The 13,599-nt window shown below is 51.6% G+C and overlaps 2 non-coding genes and 1 pseudogene across 2 annotated transcripts; all 3 read right to left on the reverse strand.

Annotated features, from left to right (window-relative positions):
* Positions 1-1,054: 1,054 nt before the first annotated feature.
* LOC140407989 (U2 spliceosomal RNA) lies at positions 1,055-1,244 on the reverse strand. Its single transcript, XR_011939943.1, has one exon. It is a non-coding gene; the product is annotated as a U2 spliceosomal RNA (small nuclear RNA).
* Positions 1,245-6,835: 5,591 nt separating this feature from the next.
* Positions 6,836-7,026, reverse strand: LOC140408030 (U2 spliceosomal RNA). The gene has a single exon (XR_011939976.1). It is a non-coding gene; the product is annotated as a U2 spliceosomal RNA (small nuclear RNA).
* A 5,591-nt stretch (positions 7,027-12,617) lies between these two features.
* On the reverse strand, positions 12,618-12,796 carry LOC140407947 (U2 spliceosomal RNA; annotated as a pseudogene).
* Positions 12,797-13,599: the final 803 nt, after the last annotated feature.

Raw genomic sequence — 13,599 nt, forward strand, 5'->3', positions numbered from 1 at the left:
AGTTTGCGGCAACATGCCCCGTTTTGCCACAGGTGTGGCATACTCGTGGCTGTCCCACGTAGTAGAGGTAGCCACGATTTACTCCAATAGCGAAATTGGAGGGGGGATGCAGGATGGCTCCGTTGCTGTCCGTTCTTAGGGTCACCTTGACCTGGTGCTCACTTGTCCAGATGCCGAAGGTGTCTTTCACTTGCACGCTGTCACTTTTCAGCTCAGCGTACCTGGCGAGGAACGTGAGCACATCAGATACAGGGACGTGGGGGTTGTACGTGTGCAGTGTAACAACCCGATTTCGCTGTGCCGGTAGCGTAAACAGAGGTTCCGCAGTCAGGATCGACAAGGGACTCTGGTTACCTTTTTCCTTGAAGACGTTCAAGAATTTGATGCACGCTGCGACGCTCTTGAAGGTGACATCAAAGAAACCATTCTTGGGGAAGTTTTGCAAGCAGAAGATCTCTGTTGCTTTAAACCCACAGCACTCGAGCAGCACCTTCTTCACGAAGTGTTTCCAGTCCAAAGGTGACTCTCCATCCGTTTTCTTCACTGTGACTCGGACAGTGTTTCGCACGCCCCAGCCTGGTGGTCGGGATGCAGCTGCATCCATAGCTCGTACGTTGGGTGTGAAACTGTATCGGCGTTAGGCCTAAACCCGAGGTTTAGGCCAGCATGTAGATCCACCAATAGCAGCCAAGCTCCAAACGTTTCTTCTTTGACGACTTCAATCCCTCCGAGTTCTCCAATCCACGATCGTCATCAAAATCCTCAGCTTCCCTCGATCAAATGAGACTACACTTGATCTTAGCCAAAAGGCCGAGAAGCGGAGTAATGCACGTTGAAGAGTGAAATGGGTGGTGAATTTCGAATGAGTTCCCTTTCGCCGTTGTGCTTGTAAGATGCGTTTGGTCATTCTTCATGACACCCCGGGGCCAGGTAGATGGTGAGTAGCAGCAGCCAGTTGCCAAAGCATTTTGTTGTGTGCTGAAAGAACTGTGAATAAAGTGTATATTTGTATGTGTTTGAGCTGTTTTTTGAGTTTGAAATTCCCCATGAAGGGGTGGTGTGCACCGTTGCTGGAGATACTGCAATACCAGGTCGATGCGTGGAGTGGACGGAGCAAGCCCCTATTCCATCTCCCTGCTCCAAAAATCAATTTAATATATGGTCCCCAGATAAGGGACGTATCAGATATTAAACTGATAAGAACAGATTTTTTTTTTTTTTTTTTTTTTTTCTCAAAAAAATATACTTTATTCATAAAAATTTATCATGAGCATTACAGAAACATTTCAAATTGTCTTGACTGTACATTTCCGGCAGGGTTACATGTTGCCTTGACTTTCTTTCATTCAATTTTGATATTGTCGTACACATATCACTCTTTACATTACAATTCCTTCTGAAATATTTACAGTGGCATGTTTGTTTTATACATTGGAGTGTTGATTGCCCAGACCGAGGGGCTTTACACTGTTACGCGCCCCTCGGTGTACATTTGCTGGAAAGACTTTACACTGTGGTCTTTCCCCATTGCGCCTTGGCGGCAGCTGCCCCAAGCTTGAGTGCGTCCCTCAGCACGTAGTCCTGGACCTTGGAATGTGCCAGTCTGCAACACTCGGTCGAGGACAATTCTTTGCACTGGAAGATCAGCAAGTTTCGGGCAGACCAAAGAGCGTCTTTTACCGAGTTGATGACCTTCCAGCAGCAGTTGATATTTGTCTCGGTGTGTGTCCCTGGAAACAGTCCGTAGAGCACAGAGTCCTGTGTCACAGATCTGTTTGGGATAAACCTTGACAAATACCACTGCATCTCTCTCCAGACCTTCTTTGCAAAGGCACATTCCACAAGGAGGTGTGTGACCGTCTCATTTCCGCCACAGCCACTCCGAGGGCAGCGTGCATTGGTGCAGAGCCTTCGGGTGTGCATGAAGAATCTGACAGGGAGGGCCCTTCTCACCACCAGCCAAGCTAGGTCTTGGTGCTTGTTTGAAAGTTCTGGTGCTGAGGCGTTCTGCCAGATGACTCTGGCAGTCTGCTCAGGGAACCATCCAACGTCCTCCACGGTCTCCTTTTCCCTGAGGGCCTCGAGGACATTACGTGCTGACCACTGCTTCATTGCCTTGTGGTCAAAGGTGTTTTTCTTCAAAAACTTTTCCACGAAGGACAGGTGGTACGGTACGGTCCAACTACTTGGAGCGTTCCGCGGCAATGAGGCCAGGCCCATCCTTCGCAACACCGGGGACAGGTAGAACCTCAGTATGTAGTGACACTTGGTGTTTGCATACTGGGGGTCCACGCACAGCTTGATGCAGCTGGACACAAAGGTGGCCAGCAGGATGAGGGAGGCGTTGGGTACGTTCCGCCCTCCCTTCTCCAGAGGTTTGTACATGGTGTCCCTTCGGACACGGTCCATCTTGGATCGCCAGATAAATTTGAAGATGGCCCGGGTGACTGCTGTGGCGTAGGGTCGGGTTATGGGCCAGACCTGCGCCACGTACAGTAGCACCGAGAGTACCTCACACCTGATGACCAGGGTTTTGCCCGCAATGGAGAGGGAGCGTTGCTCCCACCAGCCCAGTTTCTGTCTTACCTTTCCTATGCGCTCCTCCCAGTTTTTGGTGCACGCCCCAGCAGCTCCGAACCATATCCCCAGCACCTTCAGGTAATCGGACCTGACAGTGAAGGGGACAAAGGACCGGTCGGCCCAGTTCCCAAAGAACATGGCCTCGCTCTTGCCCCGGTTTACCTTGGCTCCAGAGGCCAGTTCAAACTGGTCGCAGGTGGTTAAGAGCCTGCGTACAGACGCAGGATCCGAGCAGAAGACGGCAACGTCGTCCATGTACAGGGAGGCCTTGACTTGCATGCCTCCACTGCCTGGGATCGTCACTCCTCTTATACCCGGATCCCTCCTGATGGACTCGGCAAAAGGTTCTATGCAGCACACAAAAAGGGCAGAGGAGAGAGGGCAGCCCTGCCTGACTCCAGATCTGATCTGGAACTTTTCTGATTCCCACCCATTGATTGAGACTGCGCTATAGATGTTTGTGTAGAGCAGTTTGATCCAATTGCGAATTCCCTCCCCAAACCCCATTTTGGAGAGCACATCCATCATGTAGGTGTGCGATATTCTGTCAAAAGCCTTCTCCTGGTCAAGGCTGATGAGGCAAGTGTCCACCCCCCTGTCCTGCACGTAGGCGATCGTATCCCTGAGTAGCGCGAGGCTATCAGAGATCTTCCTGCCGGGTACAGCACAGGTCTGGTCAGGGTGGATCACCGACTCCAGAGCAGACCTGACCCGATTGGCGATGACCTTTGCTAGAATTTTGTAGTCCACATTCAACAGTGAAATGGGTCGCCAATTTCGAATTTCTTCCCTTTCCCCCTTCTGTTTGTAGATGAGGGTGATGATGCCTTTCCTCATGGACTCTGACATGCTGCCTTCCAGAAGCATACTCTCGTACACTTCCAGCAGGTCTGGGCCCATCCAGTCCCACAGAGCCGAATACAACTCAACCGGTAAGCCGTCGCTTCCGGGAGTTTTACTCGTCTCGAAGGACTTGGCGGCCTTTGTCAGCTCGTCCAGAGTTAGTGGTTTGTCCAGGTTTTCCAGCTCGCTGTCGCCTATGACCTCCGTGATAGTCGACAGGAAGGTCTGGGAAACAGTGCTATCTGTTGGCTTCAGGTCATACAGTCCGGCATAAAAGGATTGGCTGATCCTCAGGATGTCAGACTGCGATGACTTTTCAGAGCCATCTTCTTCCTTCAGGCTGCTGATCACAGAGGTGTCTCTGTGCACCTTTTGGAAGAAGAAGCGTGAGCACTTTTCGTCCTGCTCCACGGAGCGGACTCTGGAACGGAAGATAACCTTGGAGGCCTCCGAGGTGTAGAGCGAGGCTTGCTGGCTCTTCACCTCTTGGAGATCCTCCTTGACATCCACCCCCATCGACTGCAGCTGGAGCAAATTTTGCATACTTTTCTGGAGCCTGGACATGACCCCTCGTCTCTCTCTCACCTTTTGAACGCCCTTGAGGATGAAAAACCTCTTGATATTCCCCTTGATTGCTTCCCACCAGAGATGTGGGGCCTCAAAGAGGGGTTTCACGGTTCTCCAACCTTTGTAATCCCTCCTGAGTTCCTCGATGTTCTCAGGGGTCAGCAGTTTTACATTTAGCTTCCACGTCCCCCTGCCTACCCCCTGGTCTTCCTGCAGGTGGCAGTCGGCCAGTAGGAGGCAGTGGTCAGAGAAGAACACCGGCGTTACGTCGGTGGACCTGACCGTGAAAGCTCGGGACACAAAAAAGAAGTCTATCCTGGAGCGGACGGACCCATCCGGCCGTGACCATGTATATCTACGCTGCGCGCCGTCTGCAGGGTTGCTGCAGACGTCGAGCAGCTTGGCGTCTTTTACCGTTTCCATCAGGAGTCTGGACGTAGCGTCTAGTTTGCTGTCGGCTTTGCTGGATCGTCCAGCCGCATCGATGATGCAGTTGAAGTCACCACCCAGGATGACCGGCTTGGAGGTGGCCAACAGCAGTGGGAGTTGCTGAAGAACTGCCAGCCGCTCACTTTTTACGGCCGGGGCGTACACATTAATAAGTCTGAGAGGGGTGTTTTTGTATTTCACGTCTGCTACGAGGAGGCGCCCGCCCACCACCTCCTTAACGTCGGAGATGGTGAAGTTGCCTCCCCGCAGCAGAATACCCAGGCCGGAGGAGCGGCAGTCGTTTCCTCCTGACCAGATGGATGGCCCGTGGGACCACCAGCTCGACCAGCGCCTGTACTTGCTGAGGTGCGGAATTCCGCACTCCTGCAGGAACAGTAGGTCAGCTTTTACATTTGCCAAATAGTTGAGTGTGGCTACACACCGCGAAGTATCTTTGATGCTTCGCACATTTATGGATGCAATTTTTAAACCCATTATAAAAAGGATAGATTTACCAGTCTCAAGAGTCCAGAGTCTATACAGTTGGCTGTTCCAGCTGTTCGATGTTCCCCAGCATGCCGGTGGTGCTCGCAAACTTTAGCACAGTTGCAGGGCTGAGAAAGCTGTTCTGGTCCGTACTGGCCCCGTGATTTTGATGCAGATGCATTGGGGGGGTGATGTAGCCCTGGCGTTCGTCATGGCAGTCAGTAGGTGTTGGGGTTGCAGGCCGGTCTTCACCTGGGTTGTTGCTGCTCGTTACTATCGGGGGTTGGTCTGTGACCTTGTTTCCTTCCCGGTCGGTGGTCTGGGGGGTCTGTGCCTTCCGTTCCACGTTGGTGCTTTGCCTCTTTATTTGAGGCCGATTCTTGTCCTGTTTTCCCTCATCGGATGAGGTGTCGGCGCTAAGTGCGCCGGCTGAGAGGTGTCGCTTTTTGCCACTACCCCTCGGGGGGTTCTTCAGTTTGTTTTTTTGTTTCCGCTTTCGTTTGTCCCTGTTCACTGTTTCCCAGGGCTCTTTATTCTTTGTCCCATCCTCTTCCTCTTCCATTGAGTGTTCCTCATCAGATGGGGCTGGGGTTGGGTTGTCAGGAGGTGCTGGGGCCTCTTCTTTTTGTTGGGGGCCCTTTTGTTGCTTTTCCTCATTCTGAGCCGTGGTGTCTTTTTCGGTGGAGGGTGTATGCACCTCCTCTCTGGTCGCCTTTTTAACTCCGCTGCTGATGATTTGAGCGTATGTCGCCCCGCGTTTCGGGCAGGCCCTGTAAAGATGGCCGGCCTCCCCACACAGGTTGCAGCACTTGTCTTCTTTGCAGTCCTTAGTCATGTGTCCCTCCTGCCTGCAGTTCTTGCAGAAGGTCACACTGCAGTTTGCGGCAACATGCCCCGTTTTGCCACAGGTGTGGCATACTCGTGGCTGTCCCACGTAGTAGAGGTAGCCACGATTTACTCCAATAGCGAAATTGGAGGGGGGATGCAGGATGGCTCCGTTGCTGTCCGTTCTTAGGGTCACCTTGACCTGGTGCTCACTTGTCCAGATGCCGAAGGTGTCTTTCACTTGCACGCTGTCACTTTTCAGCTCAGCGTACCTGGCGAGGAACGTGAGCACATCAGATACAGGGACGTGGGGGTTGTACGTGTGCAGTGTAACAACCCGATTTCGCTGTGCCGGTAGCGTAAACAGAGGTTCCGCAGTCAGGATCGACAAGGGACTCTGGTTACCTTTTTCCTTGAAGACGTTCAAGAATTTGATGCACGCTGCGACGCTCTTGAAGGTGACATCAAAGAAACCATTCTTGGGGAAGTTTTGCAAGCAGAAGATCTCTGTTGCTTTAAACCCACAGCACTCGAGCAGCACCTTCTTCACGAAGTGTTTCCGGTCCAAAGGTGACTCTCCATCCGTTTTCTTCACTGTGACTCGGACAGTGTTTCGCACGCCCCAGCCTGGTGGTCGGGATGCAGCTGCATCCATAGCTCGTACGTTGGGTGTGAAACTGTATCGGCGTTAGGCCTAAACCCGAGGTTTAGGCCAGCATGTAGATCCACCAATAGCAGCCAAGCTCCAAACGTTTCTTCTTTGACGACTTCAATCCCTCCGAGTTCTCCAATCCACGATCGTCATCAAAATCCTCAGCTTCCCTCGATCAAATGAGACTACACTTGATCTTAGCCAAAAGGCCGAGAAGCGGAGTAATGCACATTGAAGAGTGAAATGGGTGGTGAATTTCGAATGAGTTCCCTTTCGCCGTTGTGCTTGTAAGATGCGTTTGGTCATTCTTCATGACACCCCGGGGCCAGGTAGATGGTGAGTAGCAGCAGCCAGTTGCCAAAGCATTTTGTTGTGTGCTGAAAGAACTGTGAATAAAGTGTATATTTGTATGTGTTTGAGCTGTTTTTTGAGTTTGAAATTCCCCATGAAGGGTTGGTGTGCACCGTTGCTGGAGATACTGCAATACCAGGTCGATGCGTGGAGTGGACGGAGCAAGCCCCTATTCCATCTCCCTGCTCCAAAAATCAATTTAATATATGGTCCCCAGATAAGGGACGTATCAGATATTAAACTGATAAGAACAGATTTTTTTTTTTTTTTTTTTTTTTTATTCAAATAAATATACTTTATTCATAAAAATTTATCATGAGCGTTACAGAAACATTTCAAATTGTCTTGACTGTACATTTCCGGCAGGGTTACATGTTGCCTTGACTTTCTTTCATTCAATTTTGATATTGTCGTACACATATCACTCTTTACATTACAATTCCTTCTTAAATATTTACATTGTCATGTTTGTTTTATACATTGGAGTGTTGGTTGCCCAGACCGAGGGGCTTTACACTGTTACGCGCCCCTCGGTGTACATTTGCTGGAAAGACTTTACACTGTGGTCTTTCCCCATTGCGCCTTGGCGGCAGCTGCCCCAAGCTTGAGTGCGTCCCTCAGCACGTAGTCCTGGACCTTGGAATGTGCCAGTCTGCAACACTCGGTCGAGGACAATTCTTTGCACTGGAAGATCAGCAAGTTTCGGGCAGACCAAAGAGCGTCTTTTACCGAGTTGATGACCTTCCAGCAGCAGTTGATATTTGTCTCGGTGTGTGTCCCTGGAAACAGTCCGTAGAGCACAGAGTCCTGTGTCACAGATCTGTTTGGGATAAACCTTGACAAATACCACTGCATCTCTCTCCAGACCTTCTTTGCAAAGGCACATTCCACAAGGAGGTGTGTGACCGTCTCATTTCCCCCACAGCCACTCCGAGGGCAGCGTGCATTGGTGCAGAGCCTTCGGGTGTGCATGAAGAATCTGACAGGGAGGACCCTTCTCACCACCAGCCAAGCTAGGTCTTGGTGCTTGTTTGAAAGTTCTGGTGATGAGGCGTTCTGCCAGATGACTCTGGCAGTCTGCTCAGGGAACCATCCAACGTCCTCCACGGTCTCCTTTTCCCTGAGGGCCTCGAGGACATTACGTGCTGACCACTGCTTCATTGCCTTGTGGTCAAAGGTGTTTTCCTTCAAAAACTTTTCCACAAAGGACAGGTGGTACGGTACGGTCCAACTACTTGGAGCGTTCCGCGGCAATGAGGCCAGGCCCATCCTTCGCAACACCGGGGACAGGTAGAACCTCAGTATGTAGTGACACTTGGTGTTTGCATACTGGGGGTCCACGCACAGCTTGATGCAGCTGGACACAAAGGTGGCCAGCAGGATGAGGGAGGCGTTGGGTACGTTCCGCCCTCCCTTCTCCAGAGGTTTGTACATGGTGTCCCTTCGGACACGGTCCATCTTGGATCGCCAGATAAATTTGAAGATGGCCCGGGTGACTGCTGTGGCGTAGGGTCGGGTTATGGGCCAGACCTGCGCCACGTACAGTAGCACCGAGAGTACCTCACACCTGATGACCAGGGTTTTGCCCGCAATGGAGAGGGAGCGTTGCTCCCACCAGCCCAGTTTCTGTCTTACCTTTCCTATGCGCTCCTCCCAGTTTTTGGTGCACGCCCCAGCAGCTCCGAACCATATCCCCAGCACCTTCAGGTAATCGGACCTGACAGTGAAGGGGACAAAGGACCGGTCGGCCCAGTTCCCAAAGAACATGGCCTCGCTCTTGCCCCGGTTTACCTTGGCTCCAGAGGCCAGTTCAAACTGGTCGCAGGTGGTTAAGAGCCTGCGTACAGACGCAGGATCCGAGCAGAAGACGGCAACGTCGTCCATGTACAGGGAGGCCTTGACTTGCATGCCTCCACTGCCTGGGATCGTCACTCCTCTTATACCCGGATCCCTCCTGATGGACTCGGCAAAAGGTTCTATGCAGCACACAAAAAGGGCAGAGGAGAGAGGGCAGCCCTGCCTGACTCCAGATCTGATCTGGAACTTTTCTGATTCCCACCCATTGATTGAGACTGCGCTATAGATGTTTGTGTAGAGCAGTTTGATCCAATTGCGAATTCCCTCCCCAAACCCCATTTTGGAGAGCACATCCATCATGTAGGTGTGCGATATTCTGTCAAAAGCCTTCTCCTGGTCAAGGCTGATGAGGCAAGTGTCCACCCCCCTGTCCTGCACGTAGGCGATCGTATCCCTGAGTAGCGCGAGGCTATCAGAGATCTTCCTGCCGGGTACAGCACAGGTCTGGTCAGGGTGGATCACCGACTCCAGAGCAGACCTGACCCGATTGGCGATGACCTTTGCTAGAATTTTGTAGTCCACATTCAACAGTGAAATGGGTCGCCAATTTCGAATTTCTTCCCTTTCCCCCTTCTGTTTGTAGATGAGGGTGATGATGCCTTTCCTCATGGACTCTGACATGCTGCCTTCCAGAAGCATACTCTCGTACACTTCCAGCAGGTCTGGGCCCATCCAGTCCCACAGAGCCGAATACAACTCAACCGGTAAGCCGTCGCTTCCGGGAGTTTTACTCGTCTCGAAGGACTTGGCGGCCTTTGTCAGCTCGTCCAGAGTTAGTGGTTTGTCCAGGTTTTCCAGCTCGCTGTCGCCTATGACCTCCGTGATAGTCGACAGGAAGGTCTGGGAAACAGTGCTATCTGTTGGCTTCAGGTCATACAGTCCGGCATAAAAGGATTGGCTGATCCTCAGGATGTCAGACTGCGATGACTTTTCAGAGCCATCTTCTTCCTTCAGGCTGCTGATCACAGAGGTGTCTCTGTGCACCTTTTGGAAGAAGAAGCGTGAGCACTTTTCGTCCTGCTCCACGGAGCGGACTCTGGAACGGAAGATAACCTTGGAGGCCTCCGAGGTGTAGAGCGAGGCTTGCTGGCTCTTCACCTCTTGGAGATCCTCCTTGACATCCACCCCCATCGACTGCAGCTGGAGCAAATTTTGCATACTTTTCTGGAGCCTGGACATGACCCCTCGTCTCTCTCTCACCTTTTGAACGCCCTTGAGGATGAAAAACCTCTTGATATTCCCCTTGATTGCTTCCCACCAGAGATGTGGGGCCTCAAAGAGGGGTTTCACGGTTCTCCAACCTTTGTAATCCCTCCTGAGTTCCTCGATGTTCTCAGGGGTCAGCAGTTTTACATTTAGCTTCCACGTCCCCCTGCCTACCCCCTGGTCTTCCTGCAGGTGGCAGTCGGCCAGTAGGAGGCAGTGGTCAGAGAAGAACACCGGCGTTACGTCGGTGGACCTGACCGTGAAAGCTCGGGACACAAAAAAGAAGTCTATCCTGGAGCGGACGGACCCATCCGGCCGTGACCATGTATATCTACGCTGCGCGCCGTCTGCAGGGTTGCTGCAGACGTCGAGCAGCTTGGCGTCTTTTACCGTTTCCATCAGGAGTCTGGACGTAGCGTCTAGTTTGCTGTCGGCTTTGCTGGATCGTCCAGCCGCATCGATGATGCAGTTGAAGTCACCACCCAGGATGACCGGCTTGGAGGTGGCCAACAGCAGTGGGAGTTGCTGAAGAACTGCCAGCCGCTCACTTTTTACGGCCGGGGCGTACACATTAATAAGTCTGAGAGGGGTGTTTTTGTATTTCACGTCTGCTACGAGGAGGCGCCCGCCCACCACCTCCTTAACGTCGGAGATGGTGAAGTTGCCTCCCCGCAGCAGAATACCCAGGCCGGAGGAGCGGCAGTCGTTTCCTCCTGACCAGATGGATGGCCCGTGGGACCACCAGCTCGACCAGCGCCTGTAGTTGCTGAGGTGCGGAATTCCGCACTCCTGCAGGAACAGTAGGTCAGCTTTTACATTTGCCAAATAGTTGAGTGTGGCTACACACCGCGAAGTATCTTTGATGCTTCGCACATTTATGGATGCAATTTTTAAACCCATTATAAAAAGGATAGATTTACCAGTCTCAAGAGTCCAGAGTCTATACAGTTGGCTGTTCCAGCTGTTCGATGTTCCCCAGCATGCCGGTGGTGCTCGCAAACTTTAGCACAGTTGCAGGGCTGAGAAAGCTGTTCTGGTCCGTACTGGCCCCGTGATTTTGATGCAGATGCATTGGGGGGGTGATGTAGCCCTGGCGTTCGTCATGGCAGTCAGTAGGTGTTGGGGTTGCAGGCCGGTCTTCACCTGGGTTGTTGCTGCTCGTTACTATCGGGGGTTGGTCTGTGACCTTGTTTCCTTCCCGGTCGGTGGTCTGGGGGGTCTGTGCCTTCCGTTCCACGTTGGTGCTTTGCCTCTTTATTTGAGGCCGATTCTTGTCCTGTTTTCCCTCATCGGATGAGGTGTCGGCGCTAAGTGCGCCGGCTGAGAGGTGTCGCTTTTTGCCACTACCCCTCGGGGGGTTCTTCAGTTTGTTTTTTTGTTTCCGCTTTCGTTTGTCCCTGTTCACTGTTTCCCAGGGCTCTTTATTCTTTGTCCCATCCTCTTCCTCTTCCATTGAGTGTTCCTCATCAGATGGGGCTGGGGTTGGGTTGTCAGGAGGTGCTGGGGCCTCTTCTTTTTGTTGGGGGCCCTTTTGTTGCTTTTCCTCATTCTGAGCCGTGGTGTCTTTTTCGGTGGAGGGTGTATGCACCTCCTCTCTGGTCGCCTTTTTAACTCCGCTGCTGATGATTTGAGCGTATGTCGCCCCGCGTTTCGGGCAGGCCCTGTAAAGATGGCCGGCCTCCCCACACAGGTTGCAGCACTTGTCTTCTTTGCAGTCCTTAGTCATGTGTCCCTCCTGCCTGCAGTTCTTGCAGAAGGTCACACTGCAGTTTGCGGCAACATGCCCCGTTTTGCCACAGGTGTGGCATACTCGTGGCTGTCCCACGTAGTAGAGGTAGCCACGATTTACTCCAATAGCGAAATTGGAGGGGGGATGCAGGATGGCTCCGTTGCTGTCCGTTCTTAGGGTCACCTTGACCTGGTGCTCACTTGTCCAGATGCCGAAGGTGTCTTTCACTTGCACGCTGTCACTTTTCAGCTCAGCGTACCTGGCGAGGAACGTGAGCACATCAGATACAGGGACGTGGGGGTTGTACGTGTGCAGTGTAACAACCCGATTTCGCTGTGCCGGTAGCGTAAACAGAGGTTCCGCAGTCAGGATCGACAAGGGACTCTGGTTACCTTTTTCCTTGAAGACGTTCAAGAATTTGATGCACGCTGCGACGCTCTTGAAGGTGACATCAAAGAAACCATTCTTGGGGAAGTTTTGCAAGCAGAAGATCTCTGTTGCTTTAAACCCACAGCACTCGAGCAGCACCTTCTTCACGAAGTGTTTCCGGTCCAAAGGTGACTCTCCATCCGTTTTCTTCACTGTGACTCGGACAGTGTTTCGCACGCCCCAGCCTGGTGGTCGGGATGCAGCTGCATCCATAGCTCGTACGTTGGGTGTGAAACTGTATCGGCGTTAGGCCTAAACCCGAGGTTTAGGCCAGCATGTAGATCCACCAATAGCAGCCAAGCTCCAAACGTTTCTTCTTTGACGACTTCAATCCCTCCGAGTTCTCCAATCCACGATCGTCATCAAAATCCTCAGCTTCCCTCGATCAAATGAGACTACACTTGATCTTAGCCAAAAGGCCGAGAAGCGGAGTAATGCACATTGAAGAGTGAAATGGGTGGTGAATTTCGAATGAGTTCCCTTTCGCCGTTGTGCTTGTAAGATGCGTTTGGTCATTCTTCATGACACCCCGGGGCCAGGTAGATGGTGAGTAGCAGCAGCCAGTTGCCAAAGCATTTTGTTGTGTGCTGAAAGAACTGTGAATAAAGTGTATATTTGTATGTGTTTGAGCTGTTTTTTGAGTTTGAAATTCCCCATGAAGGGTTGGTGTGCACCGTTGCTGGAGATACTGCAATACCAGGTCGATGCGTGGAGTGGACGGAGCAAGCCCCTATTCCATCTCCCTGCTCCAAAAATCAATTTAATATATGGTCCCCAGATAAGGGACGTATCAGATATTAAACTGATAAGAACAGATTTTTTTTTTTTTTTCAAAAAAATATACTTTATTCATAAAAATTTATCATGAGCATTACAGAAACATTTCAAATTGTCTTGACTGTACATTTTCGGCAGGGTTACATGTTGCCTTGACTTTCTTTCATTCAATTTCATTCAATTTTGATATTGTCGTACACATATCACTCTTTACATTACAATTCCTTCTGAAATATTTACAGTGGCATGTTTGTTTTATACATTGGAGTGTTGATTGCCCAGACCGAGGGGCTTTACACTGTTACGCGCCCCTCGGTGTACATTTGCTGGAAAGACTTTACACTGTGGTCTTTCCCCATTGCGCCTTGGCGGCAGCTGCCCCAAGCTTGAGTGCGTCCCTCAGCACGTAGTCCTGGACCTTGGAATGTGCCAGTCTGCAACACTCGGTCGAGGACAATTCTTTGCACTGGAAGATCAGCAAGTTTCGGGCAGACCAAAGAGCGTCTTTTACCGAGTTGATGACCTTCCAGCAGCAGTTGATATTTGTCTCGGTGTGTGTCCCTGGAAACAGTCCGTAGAGCACATAGTCCTGTGTCACAGATCTGTTTGGGATAAACCTTGACAAATACCACTGCATCTCTCTCCAGACCTTCTTTGCAAAGGCACATTCCACAAGGAGGTGTGTGACCGTCTCATTTCCCCCACAGCCACTCCGAGGGCAGCGTGCATTGGTGCAGAGCCTTCGGGTGTGCATGAAGAATCTGACAGGGAGGGCCCTTCTCACCACCAGCCAAGCTAGGTCTTGGTGCTTGTTTGAAAGTTCTGGTGATGAGGCGTTCTGCCAGATGACTCTGGCAGTCTGCTCAGG

Source organism: Scyliorhinus torazame, chromosome 2 (assembly GCF_047496885.1).
Source record: "Scyliorhinus torazame isolate Kashiwa2021f chromosome 2, sScyTor2.1, whole genome shotgun sequence".
Taxonomy (NCBI): domain Eukaryota; kingdom Metazoa; phylum Chordata; class Chondrichthyes; order Carcharhiniformes; family Scyliorhinidae; genus Scyliorhinus; species Scyliorhinus torazame.